This window comes from Saccopteryx bilineata, chromosome 2 (genome assembly GCF_036850765.1).
Source record: "Saccopteryx bilineata isolate mSacBil1 chromosome 2, mSacBil1_pri_phased_curated, whole genome shotgun sequence".
NCBI lineage: Eukaryota > Metazoa > Chordata > Mammalia > Chiroptera > Emballonuridae > Saccopteryx > Saccopteryx bilineata.
In genome coordinates, this window is record NC_089491.1 from 157962980 (window position 1) to 157990167 (window position 27188).

The following is a 27188-nucleotide window of genomic DNA, read 5'->3' on the forward strand; positions in this document are numbered from 1 at the left end:
GTCGGGGGATTTCATACATAAAATCCGGATTATTAACTTTCTTGAAAAATTAGAATATCTGGTAACACTGAGCCTGCATTTCTACATGAGTACTGGTTGGTTAGAGCTAAAGTTTTTAGAATATGAGCTCTCTAGTTGTTCACAAGTTCCTATCCTATATCATCCCTGTTTGTTCCTCCTGGTCTATACTCTAGACCAGGCATGGCCAACAGGTTTTGCCCCTGGGCTAGATTAGAAAGAAAACTTTTTTCATGGGCCAGACAAAATATTAAAATTTAAAAATGTTAACTACAAAAACTATTTGTTTAAATAAACAAAATTTTATTATGTAATCTGTTTATGAATAATGTAAGTAATTTAGTACAACAAATTAACAAAAAAACTAATGTGACGTGCTATTATTTTTTTTAATATCTGGCTCGATACTTGTAGTAGCTATTCTTAACACGGCCTCCAAATGTAAATCGCTCAATCTTGATCTTGTACTTTTATTTAGATTCATTAAAGAAAAAGTTTGTTCACAAGTATAAGTTGAGCTGAAGATTAATAAATATTCCTTGAAAATTTTTTTTAAATTTCCATATTTTCCATTATTCAATTGCTTACAAAATTGCAAAAGTACAAAAGTTGTAAATCTTTATAATGGAATTTTTTAAAAAAAATTAAGAAGTATCACAATTCCATTTGACCAATTATTGGAAGTTAACCCTAGATCAGTCACACACAGAATTCTTTTCCGCGTATCACTATCTTCTTAAATATCTTGATTTCCAATAATCAAAGATGCTTTCACTTCTGAGTAGCTGAGATTTTAACTTTCATTGTTGTACAATGGTTATATATTGTAGTTTATGTATAACAATTTAAAAGTACCACTTATTATCAATACATTTTTACAGTGCGTCGTGCAAAGAATATTAAAAATTTAATCACGGTTCGTATAAACTCATTCCAGGGTCCAGATCTGGCCTGCGGAGTCGTATGTTGGCCATGCCTGCTCTAGACCAATCTCAAATTTTAATTTCCTTATAAATCACCAGGAAATCTTGTTAAAATTCATATATTTTTTGGGTAGTTGGTGGGGCTTGAGATTCTGCATTTTTAACAGACTTCCAGTGATGTTAAAGTTGCCATCCCAAGAAAATATCTTGGGTAGTAGTAAGGTTTTAGGCCAGTGGTCCTCAAACTGTGGTTCCTGATCAGAAGCATTGCCATCTACTGAATCAAAAAGTCTGGAAGTTGTACCTAGCAATTGATCTTAGGAAACAAGGAGGCTGATTTGCACTATGCTAGTCTATCTTATGTAGGAACTTTGTTCATAAAATCATCTAAGTCAAAAGGTTTTGTATCTTGGCTGAACATTAGCAATCATTTGGGGGAATTTCCAATACAATTAATGCTTGAGCACCAGCCCTAGAAATTCAGACAGAATTGGTTGAGGGTGGGACCCAGGCATTAGTTTTTCTAAAAGTTCTTTGCATTTCATGAACAGCAGAGCTGAGAGCTGTGCTAGGTAAAGAGACTTCCTTCGCATATTACCTGCATTTTTAATAGCTCTTGTCAGAAAAATGTTTTTATAACTCTTATCACTCTTAAGTCCATTTTTTCTTTTGCTATATTGTATATAAAGTAAAACAGCTGATATTTCTCATAATGTCCTTCAGTCATGTATGGTGTTTCATAAATCATCTCTTGACAAATGTTTTTGTTATTTTGAAAGCCTGTCTTCTGAGTTCTATAGATCAGGAAACATTTCTTGTTAATTCCTTTGACACAATTCTAGAAAGACACTGTTCATGTTCTTAGCTGTCATAGATTTGTATATTTATTTAGGTTGTTTTCTGGAAAATCAAAGTACAGTGTCTTAAGGAAGAGGTAGCAAAGGGTTGTATTTATTCTAACAAAGAAAACCACTAGCCTGACCAGGTGGTGGCATAGTGGATAGAGCGTCAGACTGGGATGCTGAGGACCGAGGTTCAAGACCCTGAGGTTGCCAGCTTGAGCGCGGGCTCATCTGTTTTGAGCAAAAGCTCACCAGCTTGGACCCAAGGTTGCTGGCTCGAACAAGGAATTACTCCGTCTGCTGTAGCCCCACAGTCAAGGCACATATGAGAAAGCAATCAATGAACAACTAAGGTGTCGCAATGCACAACGAAAAACTAATGATTGATGCTTCTCATCTCTCCGTTTCTGTCTGTTCCTGTCTATCCCTCTCTCTGACTCTCTCTCTGTCTCTGAAAACAAAAACAAAAACAAAACGCTATAAATTCATGTTAAAACTGATTTTCCTAAACTGAAAAACATATTGGGTAATAGATCATTTAAAAAATAAACATTGGTTCAGTTTAGTATTACTGTTAGGATGTTAGTATGTTTGAATTAAACTTTAGGTGGTAGTGTTCCAATAAACATTTACCGTATTTGGCAGCCAGAGTGTAATACTCAATTTGTTTGACGATTGTAGAACTGTCTTAAAAAGTTGTGCCTATTGTTAGGTTGCGAAAGGAGGGATGCACAGGCCTGGTGAATTTTATAAGGAGTTTATATATGCATCTGCAAACAGATGGGCTGAGACCCTAGTGGCATCAGCAGCAAGAAGATGAAAAGCCTCATCTAATGTAGGATCGAGTTTGGTGCATTTCTCATCACAGGGAGAAAACTTCTGTTACCTGTGGTGGTTCAAACAATGGGGATGATATGGTTGTGCTAAGTAAAGAGTGTTCAGATAAGTGAAAGGGGATGAGTAACTAATTGTCAGGATGCCCCAAGGTTGGGCGGAGGTAAGATATCCATCAAGAAAGCTCAGATGGAGAGTCAGGGAAACTGCTCTGGCCTCAGGTCACCTAAAGCTCAACTTGGGTAGTTGAGGCTATTGGTAAGGGGCCCTGGACCTAAACCTAATACCTATTACATAGTATGTTCTGAATTATGGCATTATTAAGAAATAATACTTAATATCACTAAAATACCTTAGAGTATGCACTGTGCTAACACAGGTTCACCCAGTGATTTATACCACAGCATTATAGAAAGCAATCTAGGAAGAAAAAATAAATAAAAACAAAAAGAGACATTTTCAACTAGTCAATTGTTTTTGGAGAAAATGGAAAATTTTAAATATTTACTTTTTGTTTGTATGTGTATGTATAGAAAGAACAACAGAATGATGCTCTAACTGAAAAAAATATATAAAATGGATCCTTTCTTTGCCTTTGGGCTTAAAGTGAAATTGACTGTCTTGTAATGCCACTTTACCACCTGCTGTTATACTCAGCCAGAGTGGAAACGAAACATGTTTATGTTGTAGCAGTCAATACCTTGACATATATATTTCCCTCATTTGAGAATGTCAACAGAGCGTAGTTTGTATCTGAGCCTAAGGATTCCCATTTCTTTAAGGACTAAAACTCACTAGTTCTGGTTGCAGGGTGTTTGTGTATGGGGGAGCAGGTTTTGATGTATTTCGTTAACACCAGAGAATATACCATCTGAGAGCATGCAGGCTTTCAGTTGCCAAAATTTTTTCTTAAATAGAGACCTAATTATATTTTTATAGGAGCACATTGGTTTTTAAGCAAAAAAAAAAATTTTTTTCCCCAAGAGATAGAGGGAGAAAGAGAGGCAGACAGACAGACAGGACAGACAGGCAGGAAGGGAGAGAGATGAGAAGCATTAACTCATTGATAGAATTAATCAGAGTCAGAAAGACCATTATAACAGGCTTTAATGAAAGAAAACCTGCCGGCTGTCTCCTAAGGGAGAGCAGCCCCCGGTTCTCTAACAGGTAGGGTTAAATAGGGGATTTGTGGGTGGGGGCTGGTGGTCATTAAGGAAAATGTATCTTTCAGCGATTTATGTAAGATTAACCTTAAATAACCTAGGGGACCTTTCACACCTGGGTTAGTCAGCGGGATGCCTGAGGGAAGGTGATCTGGGACATCTAATTTGTCAATGTCCCTTTGTCCACTAAAAGGAGGAGGGGATCATGGCCCCCTCCTGCAACCCTATCACTCATAGTTGTGTGTTTGTCAAATAAGTTTGTAAATATGATATATATGTTTACTTGCTTATAGTTTGTATTGGGTGTGGGAGATAGGCTGTAGGCTGGCAAGGTCATTAGCCTAAGACAGTAGTTCTCAAAGTGTGCGTCAGGGTGCACTGGTACACCCTAGATTTCCATGTGTGCCCTATGGTATTCCAGAGAAATATGTGCCTGTTGGGGACCAAAAAACCAACAGGGTTTTTGGAGTTTAAATTTTTGGGGACAGAGGTGTGGGGAATTGGCTGTAAGCTGACAGTGTGCCCAACCTCTCACCTCACTTGCCTGATTAGGTTGCAAAAGGCTGTTAAGCCGTGGTGCTGGATTGTTTACACTACCTCTCATGTTCCCCGCAAAGACTGGAGGCAAGTTTCTTCTATCCTTTGTTTGGTGTAAAGTTAAGATTTGCTAATGGCCTCACTTTGCCTTATACATAAAGCAAGATGCGTTTTTTGGGCACGCTTTGTTCTTGCCAGCAGCAATTACAGGGCTCTCCCTACCCCATATTTTCTTAATTCTGCACCGTGCCCACTCAGGACCTGGAATTACTAGCTGTGCTGGTTCGCAGCATGTGCCCAGATATAAAAATAAATATAGTTACTCTATTATACCATTTCATTACAGAAATACCACTCTTTATGTTAATACATCATTATTATATTTATTACTAACACATCATTATATAAGGTCTACCGGAAAGTTCTGTCCGTTTTTGGAATAAAACAAAATACAAATTTTTCTTACTGTCAATAAACTTTATTAAATAATATAATTGCCATTATTATTAATGATTTCTTGCCAGCATGAGGGCAATTTGTATATCCCATTTTTGAAAAATGTTTTATCTTTTGATGCGAAAAATTGAACCAGTGCTAGTTTGATATCTTCTTCATTTTTTAATTTTTTGCCCTTCAAAAAATTTTGTAAGGACAAAAACAAGTGATATTCGGAGGGTGCTAAGTCTGGGGAATATGGTGGATGTGACAGACATGCTTCTGTAGCATTTCTTCCTTGTTAAAATTCATAAAAATTACAGTGGCGTAAATGAACTTTATCAGTAGCCATGGGTACACTATCGCTTCACACATACGACTAACGTGAATCAACTTTGTTTAGTTAATTTGCTATGTCAGTATGTATACATTAAGAGTGATAAAAATAGAGAGGCACACATGCGCCAAATAAACATGTGCTTATGTGTTGAAACTTGTTGTGATAGAAATGGACAGAACTTTCCAGTAGACCTTATATTATTTTTAGATAAATACACCCAAATAAAATGGATAGATTTCTCAAAAAGAAGCGTGATATTGAAGAATCCGATTCTGGAAATGAGCAAAAGTTAAGTGTAAATAAAATAGGACTTGAAGGCTGATGGGAAGAATTTAATTTGTAGCATTTTCCATCACTTAACACTGAACAACACGATTTGATTAGAAACCTATTCATGGAAGCTTCAAGTGATTTTGGTTTAACATTAACAGAAGAAGAACTGGCAGCTATATCCACCAATCGTGGATTGATGATTAAACATAAGGAATTGTGTGTTGCCTGACCTGTGGTGGCGCAGTGGATAAAGTGTCGACCTGGAAATGCTGAGGTTGCCGGTTCGAAACCCTGGGCTTGCCTGGTCAAGGCACATATGGGAGTTGATGCTTCCAGCTCCTCCCCCCTTCTCTGTCTCTCTCTCCTCTCTAAAAAAATAATAAATAAAAAAAAAAAATTAAAAAAAAAAAAAAGGAATTGTGTGTTGAAACCTTTTGGATTTCTATAAAAGAAGAATATGTGGCAATATCTAAAAAAGCTTTGAACATTTTACAACAATTTTCAACATCTTATTTATGTGAATTAGAATTCTCTACCCTCAACATGATTAAGAATAAAAAGAGAGGAATTCTTCAATGTATTGGTGAGGAAATGAGAGTTTGCCTTTCAAATATATGCCCAAACATTGAAGAAATCACTAAGACACATCAAGCTTATGTTTTTTCTAAACAGAAGAATGAAAAAACCTAACACATTTGCACCGGGACCTGCCGAATTTACTAAATCTTACTAAGAATGTATCTATATATATAAAAAGATAACTTTTTTGTCGTTTTTTATTTTTTAACCCCTCTTTTTTATGAATTCTAAAAAGCATAACTCAAAAAATGTAACATAAAAATGTTTTTTAATGTCAAAATAAATTTAATTTTGTTGTATTTATTTTGTTTAATTACCATAATGCACGCTTGAACTTTATATTTTTTTATTTAATATTTGACTTAATTATTATAACATATTTCTCAAAAATTTGTATATAGTACGCCTACAATTATTTGTAGGATTTTAAATGCGCCCTGATTTCAAAAAGTTTGAGAACCCCTGGCCTAAGGCTAAGTTTAAAGACTAAGCCTTTCCCACCCTTTTAATACTAAGATCTTTTCAACATCATTCTAATACTAAGATCTTCCCAAAACTAAGCTTTTCCCCACATCCTTGACTGTTGCATGATGTGCGCTGGTGCACCTTTATGAGAAATCCCACTTATGTCTCAGATGAGTGGCTTTGTATCAGAGACTTCCATATGCCCCTTGACCTGGGGGCTCCAGTGACCCCTTGCTCAAGCCAGCCACCTGGGCTTCAAGCCAGCAACCATGGAGTCTATGATCTTATGTTCAAGTTGATGACCTCACGCTCAGATGAGCCCTCATTCAAGCATGTAAACTTTGAGTCTTGAACCTGGATTCTCTGCATCCCAGTCTGATGCTCTATCCACTGCACTACAACCTGGTCAGGCAATCATACAGTTTTATAAAAGGGGACTGAATGTTTGTGGAAATCAGCAGTAGTGATTTATAATAAACCTGATGTATGGTCAGTGGCCGCTGCCATGGCCATGCAGATGCAGGTTCACATTAAATTTGGGCAAATGGTAAAGGAACTGTGGGGCCAAAAATGGTGGGCTATTCTGTTTTATTAGACTCTTGTAGCAGTGGATTCACAAACAGACAGGGAAGACCAAGTCCTTTTCTCTCTCCAGACTCTCCTGAACTCCATACCTGAATACATTATTTATTTTATGTCTTCCTAGATACCAGCAGAAGTCCATGTAATCTGAAATTTCAACATTTCCCCCCCAGGGCTTCAGACACTGCCTCTACTTTTTTTTTCTTCAAAAAGCTTTTTAAAACAATAGATTTTAGCCTGACCAGGGAGTGGCACAGTGGATAGAGCGTCAGACTGGGATGCGGAGGACCCAGGTTTGAGACCCCGAGGTCACCAGCTTGAGCGCAGGCTCATGTGGTTTGAGCAAAGCTCACCAGCTTGGACGCAAGGTCGCTGGCTTGAGCGAGGAGTTACTTGGTCTGCTGTTACCCCATGGTCAAGGCACATATGAGAAAGCAATCAATGAACAACTAAGGTGTCGCAAGGAATAACTAATGATTGATGCTTCTTATCTCTCCATTCCTGTCTGTCTGTCCCTATCTATCCCTCTCTCTGACTCTCTCTCTCTCTGACTCTCTCTCTCTGTCTGTGTAAAAAAAAATCCCAAAACAATAGACTTTAGTTCACACTATCTTATCAGAAATAAAAGTATAGCTAAACCAGGGTAGGTGTGATCTTTTTAGTATCTCTTAGCCCTGGGTGCTAATCCCTACTATTTTTTAATTTATTGTTTGGCTTAGAATTGAGTCCCTTTCCCATCATCATAGGAATAGAACAAGATGCAGCATATGGACTAGAGATTACGAATTTTAACTCTGAAGTGAGGCAACCTAGGTTTTAACTCTGGGAAGGATTGAAAGACGTGCTGCTGATGGAAAAGAACTTCTGTATTAATTTTCATTACTAGTAAAACTGGGCTTTTTGAGGTGACTGTTATGAAAACAATTTGTTTTACTGGTAATATAGAAATATTTTTTCCTTACTCTTCCCCTTATCTTCCCACCCTTTCTTACTCTCCCCTTCTGGGCTCACAGTTTTGGGTAATGGAACACCATGATCCTTTTCATTGTTGTCCTAGTAGAGCGTGAGCTCTATGACATAGATCAGGCTTCCCTAATTTGACTTCCCCGCACAGTGGGACACTCCTGCTTAAAGTAGGGCTGGCAGCTTCTTCGAGACTACTCTTGAGGCAGCTGTGAGGATTCTACTTATCAGTGCCGAGACCAATTGCCACTGGAGGAAAGACACTACCGACACACAAGTTAGTTGCAAGAATCACAAAGGCAGTTTATTACTCACAAATCCTTTTGGCGTGCCTGGGTACAGCTTAAGGGGCCCCGTTGGTGTGCTCCTCTTGGCTGTCCTTGGTCAGAGCGGCATGGAGACAGTTCACGTTCAACATTGGAGTCTGGGCGACTAACTGCACCTGGGGACCCCTTAGCTTTAGTACCTTTTCTGGCCTATGCCTTCTAACAGGTGTCAACCTATAAGATTATCACCTCAAACCACCTTTTTGGGAGTTCTTCTCAGGGAGCCCTTTTTATGTTAATTTACTGAAATGTCACATCAAGCCACTTTTAAGGTGTTCCTTGTTTATGTTAACCTACAGAGTTATGACATCAAGCCACTTTTTATCTATACAGTGGTACCTTGAGATACTAACAGACCAACATACAAACTTTTTAAGATATGAGCTGCAACTCTGTCCGTATTTTTGTTCGAGGTCCGAGTGAAATTCTGAGATACGAGTCGTGATTCAGGAAGCTGCTGCTAATTGGTGCATTGGCACATGGGTACAGTATCGGTAGTTTGATATATGAGTTGACTGACTTATGAGCTTGGTTACAGAACGAATTAAATTCATATCTCAATGTACCGCTGTATTTAACTCCACACACACAGTAATTGGGCCCTGTGCTATAGGCAGATTCTGCCTATCATATCTGTATACACTAGATTAATTCCTATCCAGATGGCATAGCCTTATTTACTTTCCTTAATTGCTTTTAATATTGTATTCTAATTATTTCTATATATCTTCCATTTTTTTCTAAATTTCTATATATTTAATTACTATAACTTTATGTTACTGTAACACTTCCGATTCATTTAACTAGGTCTATACCTTCTTGGTAGGTTTCTTATCTTCAATATTTAATCATCAAGTTCTGTCTGTTTCCACCTCTGAAACACCTCCATGGTTTAGTTAGGATGTCTTTCTTTTTGACCTATCCACTTTGAAGCAGTTTGCTTCTATTTTTTCTCCACCAAAAGCAGTGATTGTCAAACCTTGCTGCACCTGAGGGCTGTTTGAAGCGTAAGGAGGTCTAGTGCCCTCCTTTGTACAATGAATTTGAGATCTCTGGGAGAGGAATGGGGCATTGATATTTCTCAGGTGACAAATGTATAACATTTGAGGTCCTCTTCTAAAAGCTCCTTAATAACTACAATTTACAAAGTGTGTTGGCCTGACCAGCAGCCTCAGTACCACCTGGGAACTTGTTAGAAATGCAAATTAAGGTCCTACCCTAGGTTTACTGAAACTCTGGTCTTGGGCCCAGAAATATGTATTCTAACCAGCCTCCAGGTGATTCTGATGAGTGCTCAAATTTGAGAGCCACAGCTTGAACATGGACATCCTCACCCCTTTCTTTATGCTGAAAGCAAATTTAAGTGTTAATGAGAATGAATGTAAATTAACAGTGCAAGTACTACTGTTGATAAATTTGTCTTTTTTATAATAAATATATATCTGTGTTTTTGCCTTATAATATAAATATTACATAATGGAGTGAATAGAGCATAGCGGTTGGGAGAACTAAGCCCAACAATGAAAGCTTAGACCCCATCTCTGCTAATACCACACTGGCCTGCGCAGTTTACTTAATGTCTCTGTGTCTCAATTCCTTATCTGTAGAGTGGAGTTATGGATAGTAAAAGAATTGCTAGAATTAACTGAGTTAATACACTTAAATCATTTAGAAAGTGCCTGGCCCTGAATGTGTGTGCTTCAAAAACATTATTTATACTTAGTTGGAATTGAGGAATTGTCAGCTTTGTCATTTACTTGTAGTTTTGGTGTCTTTGATTTATTAGTAGTGACATCAATCTATTTTTTTTCAGGAATCTTGTTAAGCCACCTATTTAGTTTGTAAGTGTTGGTTTAGTTAAACTTGATAATACAGTCCATCAGTCCATGGAATCGCTGCTACTGTCCATCCAAATGCCTTAATCTCTGACGGTGACCTGAGAAACATGGTGCTGTCACGACTCCTCTGGAACTCCTCTTTCTCGTCATGCTCCTTGATAATTCAACCAGCATCTTGTATCTGTATCAGACAAAAATTATTACAAATAAAAGCTCTAATTAATTTTTACACTTTCACAGATGTCTTATACAACCCCTGGAGAAAAGCATCCCACCATGGAATATTTGATGTAACTTAGTGCCTCTCAAACTTTAATGAATGTAGAAATTGCTTGAGAATCTTGTTAAAATGCATATTCTGATTTAGTAGATCTGAAGCTGGCCCTGAGATGCTGCTGGCAACTGCATTAAGTAGGAGAATGTACCTGTTAGTCAACATTGATGAGGAGGGGGAGAGGTCGGGAGGTTAGCTATAAAACTGGCTGAGAAGTTAGAGGTATTGTACTTGTGTAGCTAAGTTGGGAACCTGGAGGATAATTTTTGAAAAATATTATTAATTATTATTATTAAATTAAACCCTGTGGGATGAAAGCCACAATTACGGCCTTGTTTTAATACCTCCACCTGCCTGAAGTTACATTTGATGAGATACAGAGCAGTCTACTTTCAGCATGAATTTAGAATGATAGATTCATAAAATTCAATAAATTCAACAAGGTTCATCTAATTTCAATCATACACACACACACGATTTGTATATGTACATATTTAAAATGTAACATATACATTTATATTTGTTTAGTAAATATATTTATATAATATCATTATATAAATATTATATAATATAATTTAATAAATATTACATTACATAATATATACTTAATGTTGGTTAAACAAATGTTTTTTTAAGTTTGCTCACTTGTATTGGGCCAGTGCTATGTATGTATATAGTCTATAGAAGGCTACTGGGTGCTTGTCCTCAGGGCAGCAGATTGCAAATTGTAGATTGCCTGCCTCCTTGCTTGGGGAGGGGCCATTGTTTGCTTTTGTATGGACGAGAAGGGGTTTTTTCCCCAGCCCATTTTGGCTGGAGAGAACAGAGAGGAGTGCAGAGAGAATACAGAGGGTGGGGTGGGGGGAGAGAACTGAGAGGAGTCCGGAGGGTGAGTCTGGAGAAGAAGTTTGGGTTGTGGAACCAGAGAATGTGTCCAGCCTTTGGGAGCCCTGAGTGAGAGGGAAGTGGTCTTCCCTACCTGTCTGCTGGTCTGCCCTTATGAGACTTTAATAAATGAAATGGCCCACCATTTTCTGGCTCCACAGTTTCTTTACCATCTGCCTGAATTCAATGAGAACCTGCATGGCTATGGCAGCAGCCACTGGCCATACACTTATATATACACATTCATACATACATATCCATACACAGTTCACTGAGATCCAGAAAAATGGACACAAGCTCCTTGGGGTAGTTAACTCACAACATCCAAAACACTTTGTAGCATTTTCTGCCCAGGATGTAAGGTGGCCAGGCTGTAAGGGTACCTTCCCCCCATCCAAGATTGGAATATCCCAATTGCTACTGAGTGGAGACTTTAGTGTTCTTGACCTACTGTATATTTGAGTGCAGCACTACACATGTAAAGCCAGTAGCCACGGCCACCACCATCATAGCCACCTAGCCCGTGCAGGTTCGCATTAGATTCATACAGATGGTAATGAAACAATGGAGCCGAGAATTGGTGGCCATTACTTTTAATCCCAGCTTGTACCTGGTGGGCAAGTAAAAACACACACTGGGTTCCAAAACCCACTCATTCATTCAGTGCTCATAAAGTTACTGACTTATCCGAGTTTCCTAGAATCAAAGGTTTCTAGCTCACTAGCCTTATTTACCTCTGTTCCCCATCTCCTTCTCTCTGCACAAACTCTGCATAAACTGGCTTCTCCTTCAGCATTCCACTATCTTGGCTACCTCTCCTCTGCTCCATGTGGCCTTTCTCTGCTCTCCTCTCCTACAGCATGGGCTCCTCCTAGAACATAATCACTCTTTCCCCGGAACAACGTGATCTCTCTTCCTTTTAAAACCTTTTGGCGTGAAAGCCTGCCCCCAACACACATTAATATAATCATGTCCATCCCAAGCAAGAAGGGCAACTAGTATAATCACCTGGGCAATGGGCTTCCACATGGGCAGCCTCATCTTTAACAAAGTGAGCATAATATATTTTATCTGCCCAACATCACAGAATATGATTTTCATTTTAGTAACTATTGAAACAGGTTCCAAGACTCAAAACCAAGTAAAAAAATTGCATAGTTTATTTGGAGGACAAGAAAAAACAGAAATAATGAGAAGGGTTTCACCCTTTTCTTCATGGTAGTCTCCTTGCTTCAAGTGCACAGTGATCAGTTACATGTCATTCTGAGCTATTGAACACTCATGCTCGAGGAAACTGTGGTGTTAGGAAAATGGCTTCTGGCAATTTTCCATCATGTCAATTACTTGAGTATTTACATTAGGGAAAGCGTTTTTATGATGGGTACAAAAAAACACCCTCCCCACAAAAACACCTATGCACTAAAAAACACTTCATTCAGCATTTCCTCATTAGGCATACAAAATATTTTTCTTCCTATAAAATATACTTTAGGAGTATAAATTAGTGATGCACATGAGCTACTGGAGCTTAGAGAAGCAATGTTCAGTTCAGTCTCTGGCTCATTATTAGTTCTTTTTGTATTTCATTCCTTGATCTAACCTAAATTGAACTTGGGAATATTTGGAGCACTAGTAATAGGTTTTGAAAAAAAATCATTGAAAGAAGCTCTCAGAAACTCTTCTGTAGAAAATTTTAAGAAAGGTGGGTTTTTTATACTCTCAAGAAGGTATTCATAACAAAACATCAGGTACCTTTGATAATGAAAGACATAGCTCATATTTTGATCAATATCTCCCATCTGATGCATAAATCAGCCTGAATGGGACATGACATTTTTTTTTTTCATGGCATTGAGTAACTTGATGCTATTTCAAATGATAAATCTATAGGTTTGGATTATAAAAAGATAAAGTCTTTTAGTAATCAGCCAAAACTAAATTGGTAAGGTTCTATTTCAGTTATTTTATGGACAAATAAACTTTAAGCTAGTGTCAAAATTTAGTGAAGTAACACAGTGGGAAGAAACAGGTTTTCTGTTTCTATAATTGTGCTATTTAACTTTACTTCCCTTTTCTCTCTGCCTTTATTACCTCAAACACCAACCAGAGATTTTCCTGGGAATCTTTAAAATTCACAGTAAATTCTGGTCTCTCCTCTTTATAATACTGGCTCTCTGAAAATTTATCAATTGTTTAGATGCTATTTAATATCAGGTAATAGTTTGTACTGCAATAAAAAGTGATTAAAAAATCAGTAACTCATGAGCTTTCGTGATTTTTTTTATCAGGGACTTCAACAGGTATTTGATTTTACTTGAAATTCATGGTAGACAGTTTTAAGCTAAGTCTCCACCATTTGAATTATATGTTTGCATTTTTTATTGAAATTTATGTGTACTACCAGCACAGTTTATGCTAAGAGGAACTGGCCTTAAGGCACAATGAATCTTTGTTTCCACTTTACCAACCCTGCATAAATAACTTCCTTCCGAGGTAACCACTTTGTACTCAGACTGCCTCAAGTGCCTGTGAATGTGGAAATATACTTTACTGACAACTCCAAGTTTCAAGAGTTAAGAACGCTTATTTATAACTAGTTCTATTTTTCTACTCTCTCCTGCTGGACATGTGAATCTGTCAATTAAGAGTGTCAAAGAGCTCTCCAGACCTGTAGGATGGCTCGTAGCTACTTCAGACATTTGAAATGAGCAAGACTCCTGTGTTCCTTGCTGTGGGATTGACTTGTCCCTGCAATTACCACTCATTTAATAACCCAAAGCCCCTAACAGTTTTGTTTTTCACCCTTCAAGTGACGGTGCTAACACACATAATATGCTTGGTGTTAGAGCTGTGTAAATGGCTTGATAATTTATTTTGAAAATCTGTTGAGAATGGTATTAAATGATAAGCTACTATTGTTTGAAAAAATTAATATTTAACTACTTGAGTATATAATATGTTATTTTAAAAATATACCTAAGGTATTTCTAGACACAGTTGTCTCTTGCCTCCATTTTGGGTGGATTACTACTCTTAAATGATGTGATGCCATATTCTCCTGGGTTTCTCCCTGTCTTCTGATTGTGCCTGTTAGTATCGTTGTGTGCCCTGTTATATTTGTCCCCTTCCTCAGCATGTTTCTCACATCTTGTTGCTCCTCAGACATCTTCTAAACTCTCTTCTATGTTCATGACTAGTTATATAGTTTACTTTGTACATGTTGATCTCTTCCTACATCTCCTTACCCAGCCCGGACCTCTCCCCAACACATCCGATCTCTATATTCAGCCTCTTAATGTTGTCTCTATTGAAATGTCCCAGAAGCAACTCAAACTGAGCATGTCTAAAACAAGATTTTTTCACTGTATATTTCAGCCATATTGATCCAGTTTTTGTTTACTGAAAATACCTCCCTCTCTCGTACTTGTTAGCACATACCCTTAGCCTGAAATATACTTTCCCTCCCCCTAACTCCTATTCACTTAACAGACCTCACAAATGACTTTCTCCAGGAAGCCTTTTCCCATTCTTATGTTAAGATTTGAGACCTTTTCAATGTAGTAATAATGATAATATAGTATATTATGGTAAAATATTATAGCATATAGTACAATATATGTTATATATAATATTAATACATATTATATAGTAATATAGCATTTATAGTAATATATATGGTTATATATAGTATAGCAATATAACATATTTTTCAATATAGTAATAGTGATACAGTAATGATGATGATGATCACAATAATACTCTATAAATTACATTTATATGGCTTAAAATAACACAATTTATTATTTTACAGCTTTAAAGATTGTCATGTTGACCTTGCTTTCACTAGAGGCTTTAGGAGAGAATTCATTCTTACCCTTTCTATTTTCTAAAGGTTGCCTACATTCCTTGGCTACTGGCCCCCTCCATCTTACAAGCTAGCAATGGCCTCCAGAGTATTTCCCATATTGCATCACTCTGACACTGACTTTTCTGCCTCCTGCTTTCATTTTTAAGGACCTTTTTGATTTTGCTCAGTCCACCTAGATAATCCAGGATACTCTTTAATTTTAAAGTCCACTGATTAGCAAACTTAATCCCATTTGTGACCTTAATTCTTCTTTGACAAGTAATCTAATATTTCATAGGTTCTGGGAATGAGGGCATGGTCATCTTTGGAGGGGGATTTTTCTGTTTACTGCATTAGGTAACAGGTATTGAGAATTTACCACTTGCTAGGTACTGTTTTAAGCACCTAAATATATTAACTCACATAGTTGTCAAGAATCGTGAAGGGTCTGAGCTTTTATCTTACCCTGTTTGCAAGCTTGACAAGTCAGACTACTGTTGTTTTCATGAATGTTGGCAGAAGACAGAACTTCTGGATTAGAGACAAAAACTTTATTCCTCTAGCTATAGCCGTAGCCAGAGTACCAGCATTTTTTTGTGTCATTTCCCTGAGCCCCAGTTCCTAACAACAATGAAAAGAGGTCCAGGTGATACCTGCATATGCAATGATTATATTATAGATGAGGGACCCTGAGCTTGGGGACTCTGATTCTTTTATAAATGATGGTATGGGGATGACAGTTCTTCACATTGGAGAACATACTATCCCTGTTTTTGCTCTACAGATATCCTTAAAAAGATAGTCTGGAACCAAAAGCAATCTGTGTCTGTGCTCATACACATAGAAACATGTGGGAGAGAGACCCTTGAGATTTGTGTTTCAACAATAGCCGTGGTAGTAACCCTGTGAAATAGTTGCAATTATAATCATCTTCATTTTACAGGAAAGGAAAATGAGAGGCATAAATGGTAAGTAATGTGCCCCATTAAGTAGCAGAATTGAGTTTTGAACTAGGTTGCCTGGCTCCAGAGCCCACATTCTTAATCTCTGCTCTGTGCTGCACCCATTATACTATGTACTCATCGTAGTGTCTACTCTATACTGCAATTTCCCTCATGTGTGTCTATAATATATATGCTTTTTAACTTGTTTGTATCCTCCATTAGTTTTTTAAGCTCCAGGAGAGTTTAATGGGACTGTATCTTTATTGTTCAAGGTTTATATATCCAATGCTCAGATTAGTCTGGCCTGTATTTGGTAATTAATAAGTATTCCAGGAATACATGAAAATATATCATAAATGAAACCTTAATAGAGGGGTACCTTTACTTTCAACCTGCATTCTCTTAGATAACAGCAAGTCTTTGTTATATAACAGGTATTAGTCAATTCAGCCTGTCACTGAGTGAGAGGAGCGGGGATCAGTGTGCTATCTATGTTTATGCCTAATCATGTCCATCAAAGCAAAGATCATGAGTTTTGAAAGTAAGATGTTGCAAAATATGATGATGGAAATTAAAGTAGAGCTAATTTTAAAAAAATTAAATGTCTGAGAAAATGACAAATTTTCCTTGTGCATATGGGATAAGTCCTTTGGCATGGACCTTCTTTCTCAGGGAGAAAGAAAATTAGGTAACACAAAGAAGTGCTCCTCCTTTGCAATTGACAATCATCAGTAAGTGTTGAGGGAAACTACAGAAATTAAAAAAAAATCTTTTGAGTGTATGACAGGAGTGTGTGTGTATTGTGGTATTATGGCCTAATGCTAATTCAGGAGAATGGGAGGAGTTTGAGAATTTAAATGGTAGGCTTGTGAATACAGGTGGTGCTAATGAAGATTTTCTTATAAACTGAAATGTGTAATGGAAACTAGTCTTTTCTGATGGAAAATGCCCAAACAGAAAGTTTATCAGGGAAAAAGTGTGTTTTGTATTAAAATGTTGAAAGATTGGTTTACTTTTAAATGTGGTAGAAAATTATCCAGGGATGGTGAAACTTAAATTCCTCTTTCAGATGGGAAAACAGCCATTCATAACCTAACCTGTTTGTGAAAAAACAAACAAAAAAACCCCTTCAGAATATGCATGTGAAAAAGAAAGAAAGTTGATTGTTCTCATGTTAATAAATACCAATAATGTCTGATTTCTATGAATTTTATCTTGTTAATACTGCTCTTTTTTTTAGATTTTATTTATTCATTTTAGAGAGGGGAGAGAGAGAGAGAGAGAGAGAGAGAGAGAGAGAGAGAGAGAGAGAAAGAAAGCGGGGAGGAGCAGGAAGCATCAACTCCCATATCTGCCTTGACCAGGGAAACCGGGGTTTTGAACTGGCGACCTCAGAATTCCAATACTGCTCTTTTTTAATGCAATTTATATTTTGACTAGCCACATATGGAAACTGTTAGAACAAGGAGTTTTATTTTTTATATTTAAGCATAAATGTATATGTAAATGGAACCTTAAGCAAGTGACAGACATGGAATAATGAAAAGGCAACACTATTTTTTTTACCTGTTCTATCTTTAAAATTTATTAAGCATCCCTGAATGATAATATAGGCATGTCCTATGATGTTTTTCCTTTTATTTATTCTTAGGTAGGTAGGTCTTATGTTGCATTATGTTATAAAATAGTATTTTAATTCAGAAGTTAAAGTGCCTAATGTAACACACTGAAACCACACTTATTTACTGTTTAGAGACAATACTCCCTTTCTCCCAAGGTAAGGCCTGTAATGCATTTGATCCCCCAGGTGGGGATGACCTGGAAACATCCCAAATAGCAATAACATTAATTTATCATGTATTGTGCTTAGAACTAAGTGCTTTACACGAACTATTTCATTTAATCTTTATAACAACCTGCAAGGAAGGTGTCATTAATATGTCTATTAATTAATGAGGAAGTGGAAACTGAAGGTGAACAATTTTTAAGGTCCCAAAAGTCTTAAAAGTTAGACCTGGGTTTGCATCCCAGAGAGTGTAGACTTGAAAGCTCGACCTTTTAATTGTTCTGCCCTCTACCCTCTGCCAAGAAGACCTGGGCAGCAGTGGCGGGAAGCTAACTTGGGTTGTCATTGCGATGCTGTGAGGGCACGGCATGGAAGACAGTGTGGAGGGTGAAATTCACAGGATGATGTCAAGGCCGGCAACAGAAGTCAGAGTTAGGTCAAGAGCTGGGGGCTTGGAGAGCATGATGGATCTGGCGGGGAAGGACCAGGGCAAAGAGTCAGAATGTGTCTGTGAATTTTGAGAGAGTATATCTGAGGGATATTTAGCCGAGGGGCAGGGAGGTGATTTAAAGAAGCAACAGTGCACTTCATATGGCAGAGAGTAAAACTGTGGGAATGGTGACCACAACTGTAAATTTATTGCTTTTTCTCAAAATAGTAATTGGTTACACATCTATTTGGTTTGTACATCAAGCAAAACTGGTTGTAAGCTCTATTTAGCATGACTTGTCATCACAAGGCAAATTATTCATTTATTTTGAAATTAATTTTTGAATGTCAGTCATGTGCTTGGTACTATCCTAGGCACCGGAACTACTGCAATTGAGATAAAAAAAAAATGACCTACCTTGGAGCTGAAGTTCAGTTGAGTTGGTACTTCCGTTTGGATGTTGACTCCTCAGAGAGGCTCTTCCTGGTCACTCAATCTGAATTATGCTCACGCTAATCCCATTGCAATCTGAATTATCCTCACACTAATCCCATTACACTTTACATGCCCCATGTTATTTCCATCACAGTCCCAATCCCAATCTTATATTATCTTTAAAAAATTTTAAATATTTCTATTTATTGATTGATTTTAGAGAGACAGAGGTAGGAAGGGAGCAAGAGAGAAGAGAAACTTTTATTTGTTGTTTCACTTAGTTGTTTATTCATTGGTCACTTCTTGTATGTGTCATGACCAGGGATCCAATCCACATCCTTGGTGTTTCAGGATGACACTCTACTAACTAAGCAACCAGCCAGGAATTATCTTGATTATTTATTCATCTGGGTATGATTTGGCTCACTACTTTACCCATCCCCCCTCCACCCCCAAAGCTAGAATGTGAGCTCCATGAGAGCAGGGTCTATCAGTCTGTTGGTACAGATAGTGACTCAACAAAATTTGTGAATGAATGAATGAATGAAATGAAATATACTACATGTACAGGGAAAATAAGAAAAAGCATTTATTCCTAATAGAAAGCCTTGTGAATTTTTTCCTCTGGTGAAACCAAAACTTCTAGTATTACTGTGTAGCATTTTAGATTTTCTGAGCAGAAAATCTCACCCTCAATCGAGGGCCAGTGCTGCTTTACCAGGAAAGCGCCATATCTTCCGATTATACTCGGGACTTGACAGAAGGTCTGTTTCTGCCTAGGTAAGTAGGAAGGTGCTGCTCTTCAGTTGCTGAGGTTAATACTTCCTTTACTGATAGTAAGCTTCTTGTCTTCCAAGATTTTATATCTTTTTCAGGCCCAAGGTTGAAGTCTGGGACATTGGTTTTCTATCCTAGCAGGAACTCACGTAGTAGTCTTAAAATATTTAGATAAACAGATTACATAGTCAAAATGAATTGACAGTTTTCGGTGTGGACAGCTTGAAGGTAGAAATTATCTGATGAAGAAGTATTGTGGAGGAAAGCCATGACTCTAGGGCATGAGGTGTAGGGAAAGGGAAAGTGTCAAGAGAAAGTAGGACAATTGACAAGTATCTGAGGTCTTGTTTCAAATGTATCTTCTCTATTGTCACTCTCAGACAGCTCATGAAGTGTGAGCTTGATAATGTGGCAGAGAACATTTGAGTTGCAGGATATCCGACTCTCACACTGCAGCCAGGGCTGGCTGAGCCCACAGCTAGGGCAATGAAGCTTCTGCACAGCAAATTACAATGATCTGTGAGCTCAGAATGCGACTGTAGCAGAGAGGAGAGGCCTGATAGTACAGGTTTTTCCCCCTAGTGGTTACTTAATACTGTGAAATACATTAATATATATTTGTAGTTTCCAAAGTTATACATCAGAACACTGCCACTAAAGGTGTTCTGGAGACTGGATTTCTGTGTGTATGTACTGTGAGGCCTCATTTGGTGATTGGATCTTTCCAATGGTTTAGTGTTCTTCTTAGCATGGTGTTGTCAGGCTAGTGGACATTTTTCACGGCAACCAATTTTTCCCCGAGTGCCAAAGAGGAGGCTGTAAGGCTTTCTGAAAGTTTAAGCCAGGTAAAAAGAGAGGGGATGATGCTATTCCAGGAGGAATGGTACATTGGAGGGCAAACAAGGAGGGCCTACTATAAAGGCGCATAGGTGTTTTCTTCTAGAGCTCTAAGAGAGCTGTCTGAGCATGTGGGTGGTGACAGATGACATTGGAGTAGGTGAGAACACTCAAAGAACACCAGTAGAACAGGTGAAAAACAAAGCCCACAGTTGAAAACCCTGACAACTCGGATTTTCAAAAGTCAGAGAATGACAAGAAAATAGAAAAGCAAAACAAGAAAAAGAAAGGCTAATTTAGGAAGCAGATGGAAAAATGGATATCCTCTTATAATAGGCCCTGATCAAAGTATTATAATTGTCAGCAGTATAAAAAAGAATACAAACAGAGAGAAGTCTCCATGAGACTTTGTCATCTTAGTTATCAATAGCTGTTTCAACATAGTGTTAGCAGTAGAAGGCAAATTATAGTGCATTGAAAGAAATAAGTAGAGTAAGTCAGATTTTTTATGCTAATTTATGCAATGACATTCACTAGTATTATATGATAATTTGCTATCTGCCTACAGTTTTTCAGACTGTAGTAATTAATTAGAAGCAGACTACTATGAATAATTTTATCCTGAATTTTCTTTTGAATTTTCAAGTAAATTACATTCTGAAATATTGCAGTTTTCTTACCTCTGTTTTCAAGGCATATTAAAGAGTTATGGTTATACATTTTAATGGATATAGACACATGATTTTTTTTTTACAAAAATTAAAATAATTTAATTCATTGTGAATAAATCATATCTTCTTTAAAGTTAATTGAAAGAATATTTCAGTATTGAAGGCATTTTTACAATGGTTTCATTAAAATACAGTGACATGCAGTAAACTGCACATATTTAAAGTGTACAATTTGATGTTTTAAAGTGTGTGCACATCCATGAAATTACCATCATGATGAGCATAGTCATCACCATCAAAAGTTCCCTGTTGCGACCTTTTTAACCCCTTTCACCTTTGCCGGCAACCATTATCTGCTTTTTGACAACATAGATTAGTTTGCATTTTTTAGAATTATAGAAATGACATGAATCTGACAGTGTGTATTTTTTTTCTTTCTTTATATTCATATAAGTCTTTGGGATTCTCCCACGTTGTTTCTTGTATCAATAGTTTATTTCTTTTTATTGCTGAATAGCACTTTGCTATATGGATATACCACACTTGATCCATTTGCCTGTTGATGAACATTTGATTTATTTCCAGTTTTTGGCTATTGGAAGTAAACTTGTTATGAATATTGTGTACACACTATATTTCATGCAGTTATTCTTAAAATATAAATCCATCACAAGATTCCTCAAGTTATGAATGTTTAGAGCAGAGAGGCACAATTAAAATATCTCTCAGTAGTAGTCAGAACAAATCCAAGTTTCTTCAGTGCTTTGTTAAAAGTTTATTAAGTGTGGAGTAGCACCGTCTAATTTTTTTCAGTTTCTCTTTCTTTCCCTGCTGCCACACATATATCTACCTTATATCTACCTTAATGCTTGCCTGTCTCCGAGAAGCTGCCTCCTACACTGGGGAACAAAATTTTTGTTGCATCCACGGACACACTTGTTCTTACCTAATTCGAGTGTGCTGATCTCAAATCTGACATTAGGTTTTCTCTGTAAGCTACAGTTTTTTGCAATTCAAGATTTTAGGTTTTTATCTTATTGTAAATTTTTCAACATTTAGTTTAACATAATGAAGTAGAATGTCTTCTTAGGTATCATCTTTGTGAAAATATAATAATTTATATAATGCAGTAAATACACTAATATACTAAAAGATATGATTGCATCAGAATTTGTCTACAATTTCAAAATAGAACGTATTAAAACACTTATTTTAATTTTAAAATTTGCACAAAACTTATTTAAATTCTATTCGGGCAAAAATTTGCGTTTGTAGCTCTTGCGTATGTGTACTTGTTGAGGAAAATCTCGTTTGATGCTCCAGCAGTAGTTTGCTCATCACTAACAGCTCCAAGATTTTTGGGAAACTTATCAAAGTGACTGTTCAGGAAGTAAATCTTAACGTTCATGTTACATCCAATGTCACAGAAAGCCAACAGCATCCTTTGAACCAGAAGTTCATAGTTTTCTGCTTTTTTGTTGCCAAGGAAGTTCTTTGTAACTGCCACAGAAGACTGCCATGATGCTTTCTCCTCCTTATTCATCTTCCTGGAAAGTTCTTCGTCACGTATGAGGGTTGGAATTTGAGGTCTATCGAATATACCTGCTTTTATCTTCTCGAAAGACAAGGCAAGAAAAGCAGAAATAATATATTGAAAGCATTCACTTTCTCTATTCAAACCCTGAACAAACTGCTTCATTAAGCCAAGTTTGATGTGAAGTGGGGGGAAAATTATCCTGTCTCGATTAACTACAGGTTCATTTACAATATTTTGCATCCCTACTTCCAGAGCTTCACGTTTCGGCCACTCCTTCTGACTCCAGTGTTTCTCCTGAGCTCGGCTGTCCCACAAACACAGAAAGCAAGGATACTTTGTGAAACCTCTATGTTGTCCTGGCAGGAAATTTACCATTTTAAGATCCACACAAATGATCCAGTTATGCTCCTCATACTTCAGAAAAAATCAAGGACAATTTTTATGTCATTATAATCTTCTCGCAGATGAGTTGAATAACCAATTGGAACCACTGCATAAACATTACCGTTGTGTAGGAGAACATATTTTAGACTCCGTTTAGAGCTATCAAGAAATAACCGCCATTCTGGGCCCTGGCCGGTTGGCTCAGTGGTAGAGCGTCGGCCTGCCGTGCAGAAGTCTCGGGTTCGATTCCCGGCCAGGGCACACAGGAGAAGCGCCCATCTGCTTCTCCACCCTTCCCCCTCTCCTTCCTCTCTCTCTCTCTCTTCCCCTCCTGCAGCGAGGCTCCATTGGAGCAAAGATGGCCCGGCGCTGGGGATGGCTCCTTGGCCTCTGCCCCAGGCGCTAGAGTGGCTCTGGTCGCGACAGAGCGACACCCTGGAGGGGCAGAGCATCGCCCCCTGATGGGCAGAGCGTCGCCCCCTGGTGGGCGTGCCCCGGGTGGATCCCAGTCGGGCACATGCGGGAGTCTGTCTGACTGTCTCTCCCCGTTTCCAGCTTCAGAAAAGTACAAAAACAAAAAAAAAAGAAATAATCGCCATTCTGTTGGACTGTAAGTGTTAACACCTAGCTGGCTGAGAAGACTACTCATCAATACCATGATGACAGTAAACAAAGTGTTTGTCTTCGGAAAAAAAGTCCACAAAAGTTTGTTAAAAATTCCTGAAATGGGATACTTTAGCTGACCAGTGAAGTACATTCTTATCTTGAAGCCTGGAGGCTAATCATTCAGCTGCTTTCTTTGATAGGCCCAAATCTCTTACTAAGTCATTCAATTTGGGTTGGCTAAACTGCTGAGGACTTAATGACTGCTTGGCTTCAGAAGAAGACTCTTCAGATTCTACAACCTTTTCCTCATGCATCTTATCAAAATATACTTGATCACCATGTTCACTTTATTCATCCTTAGAAGAAATAAAACCATTGAAAACTGGAACTGGGAGTGTCTCAGAGTATGGGATAGGTTGTATTGCTGAAGGAATATTAGGATATGCGATCATATGCTGTTTTTTCTTGTCGATGCCCTTTGTATGGATCAGACAGAAATAACAGTCACTGCTGTGGTACTTAGGTTCACGCCAAACCATGGGATACCAAAGGCATTCCTTTGCGTTTTCCTTTTGTTTAGTTACGAAGAATTTCCTCACAATTATGACACACAATATGAGGAGCCCAATTCTTGTCTTGATCACCAAGGGGAACTTGAAAATAGGCAATATATGCATGTGTCACAAATGATAAAATATTGTGCCTTTGACGTTGAAGTGTGTAACAGCCACATATATAACAGAAGGTGTCAGGACTATTCTTACATTTACGCCTACTCAAAGAAGCCATGATTCAATCTTAAAACAAAAGAAGAGGGTGTTTTTATCAGATAAAATTTTGTACATTTAAAATAACTACAATTATGTAAAAGTGATGTTTGTAAAACATCAATTGCCTTGTGGTTATGTTCAATCCAAGAGTTGTTGCCCTTTAACTCCAGTTTAAAAACCAATGCATGCCATTAACTGTAACAAATGAAATTAAAATTGTATAAAAACTAGAGCATGCACCGAAAAATGAATTATAGATTTGGAATCAGTGATGCAGAAATATATAGAAATAGTTCTAAAACCTCATGTAAGAGAAAATTTAAAAAAAAATTGTTCCCCAGTGTTATTGAAGTCTCTGTGTTTTACTCTGTTCTCAATTGCATTATTTATTTTTCTTTCTTTTAAAAATTACAGTTGACATTTAATATTTCATATTAGTTTCAAGTGTACAGCATAGTGGTTAGACAATCATATGCTTTAGAGTGTATACAGTGTTCCTCTGATATTTCCAGTACTCACAAGGCAGCATAGATGGTCATTACAATATTATTGACTATATTCCCTTTGCTCTGCTATACATTTCTGTGACTGTTTTGTATCTACCAATTTATACTTTTTAATCCCTTCACCATTTTTACCCAGCCCCTCCACTCTCCCTCAATCACTTTATCTGAATTTGACTGCATTTGCTGAAGAGTCCTGATCTTGTTACTCAGGCCTGACTTCCATGCTCTCAAACCTCTGGAAACCAATGTACAACCAGCTGCCTGCTTAGGCCGTCATTGCCTGATACTTTTGGCACCTATTTTCCACTGCCCCTCACCACACCTGCTTATGCTGCTCAGGCCTTTACTGTCTGAGGACCGCTCCCTATGTGTTTATTCCAAACTCTCGGACTCTATGTCTGGTTCATGGCTGGAGTCTTCTTTTTGCGCCATTTGAGCCAATCCGAATACCAGTGTGTGGTCAGATCTACTCATTTAGTTTTGGGGACCCGACTACTCTGGGCTCTTGGAGAACTCTAGCATACAGAAATGCCTCTGCCTTGCAACAAACAGCCTTGGTTCCAACAGATTATTCCTAAATCCACCTGCTTTTGCAAGGAAATGATACTAGATATGCTACTACTGTTGCCATCTGCTGGTGACAGGCAGAGTTGACACAATGTTGTTCTGTCGCCTTGTTTGTTCAAATTAGGGAAGGTTTCCACTTAAAATCTTAAGTCAAACATGCAGCCCCATGTTTATTGCAGCATTGTTCACAGTGGCCAGGACATGGAAACAACCAAAAAGCCCATCAATAGATGATTGGATAAAGAAGATGTGGCACATATACACTATGGAATACTACTCAGCCATAAGAAATGATGACATCGGAACATTTACAGCAAAATGGTGGGATCTTGATAACATGATACGAAGCGAAATAAGTAAATCAGAAAAAAACAGGAACTGTATTATTCCATACGTAGGTGGGACATAATACTGAAACTAAGAGACATTGACAAGAGTGTGGTGGTTATGGGGGGGGAGGGGGGAATGGGAGAGGGATAGGGGGTGGGGAGGGGCACAAAGAAAACAAGATAGAAGGTGACAGAGGACAATCTGACTTTGGGTGGTGGGTATGCAACATAATTGAACGACAAGATAACCTGGACTTGTTATCTTTGAATATATGTATCCTGATTTATTGATGTCACCCCATTAAAAAAATAAAATTATAAAAAAAAAAAAAAATCTTAAGTCAAAGAATGTCTGTTTAGGTCAGGCATGGCCAACATACGGCCCGTGATTAAATTTTTAATATTCTCCGCTACTTTAAAATCTCCGCTACTCAGAAGTGGAAGTGTCTTTGATTATTGGAAATCAAGATATTTAAGAAGATAGTGATACATGGAAAAGAATTCCACGTGTGACTAATCTAGGTTTAACTTTCAATAATTGGTCGAATGGATTCGCGATACTTCTTTATTTTTTAAAAAAATTCCATTATAAAGATTTACAACTTTTGTACTCATCTGTATTCTATATGAACTGTTTGACATTTAGCGGCAATGTTCTTTTGGGCGGAGTTTGCCAATGTGCACCCAAGGTCAAACAATTCGTTATTTTTGTGGTCAAGTGTGCTGAATCAAGTGGCATTGTAGCATAGACAATAGCTGCAGTTGATAACTAAAAATGTGTCCAGGCTGTTCGTAAAACGAAATAATTGTTTTATTTGCGATATAACCCCTTCAAGCTCACTCTATTAATTAAATATTGTTTTGATTGATTGCAATACAGTTTGGATATTTATATGGTATGTAATTACATTTTTATTAAAATATATTTTATTAAAACAATATTGTATATTAAATTTTTTCACTCACATTTATTCATAAATAAATTACATAATAAAATTTTGTTTACTTAAATGAATCATTTTTGTATTTAACCTTTTTTTTATAAATTTTTATTTTAATGGGGTGACATCAATAAATCAGGGCACATATATTCAAAGAAAATATTTCCAGGTTATCTTGTCATTCAGTGCTGCTGCATACCCATCACCAAAAGAGAGATCGTCCTCCGTCACCCTCTATCCAGTTTTTTTTGTACCCCTCCCCCTCCCCTTTCCTCTCTCCCTCCTTCCCTCCCCCCCCCCATAACCACCACACTCCTGTCCATGTCTCTTAGTCTCACTTTTATGTCCCACCAATGTATGGAATCCTGCAGTTATTGTTTTTTTCTGATTCGCTTATTTCACTCCACATAATGTTATCAAGATTCCACCATTCTGCTGTAAGTGATCCGATGTCATCATTTCTTCTAGCTGAATAGTATACCACGGTGTATATGTGCCCCATCTTCTTTATCCAGTCTTCTATTTTTTTTTTACAGTGATTAAA

General features: G+C 37.5%; 1 protein-coding gene and 1 non-coding gene across 2 annotated transcripts in view; both read left to right on the forward strand.

Annotated features, from left to right (window-relative positions):
- The window catches only part of TRHDE (thyrotropin releasing hormone degrading enzyme), a 442374-nt gene that overhangs the window by 186067 nt on the left and 229119 nt on the right, over positions 1–27188 (forward strand). The window lies entirely within an intron of this gene.
- On the forward strand, positions 23111–23186 carry TRNAG-GCC (transfer RNA glycine (anticodon GCC)). Its single transcript has one exon. It is a non-coding gene; the product is annotated as a tRNA-Gly (tRNA).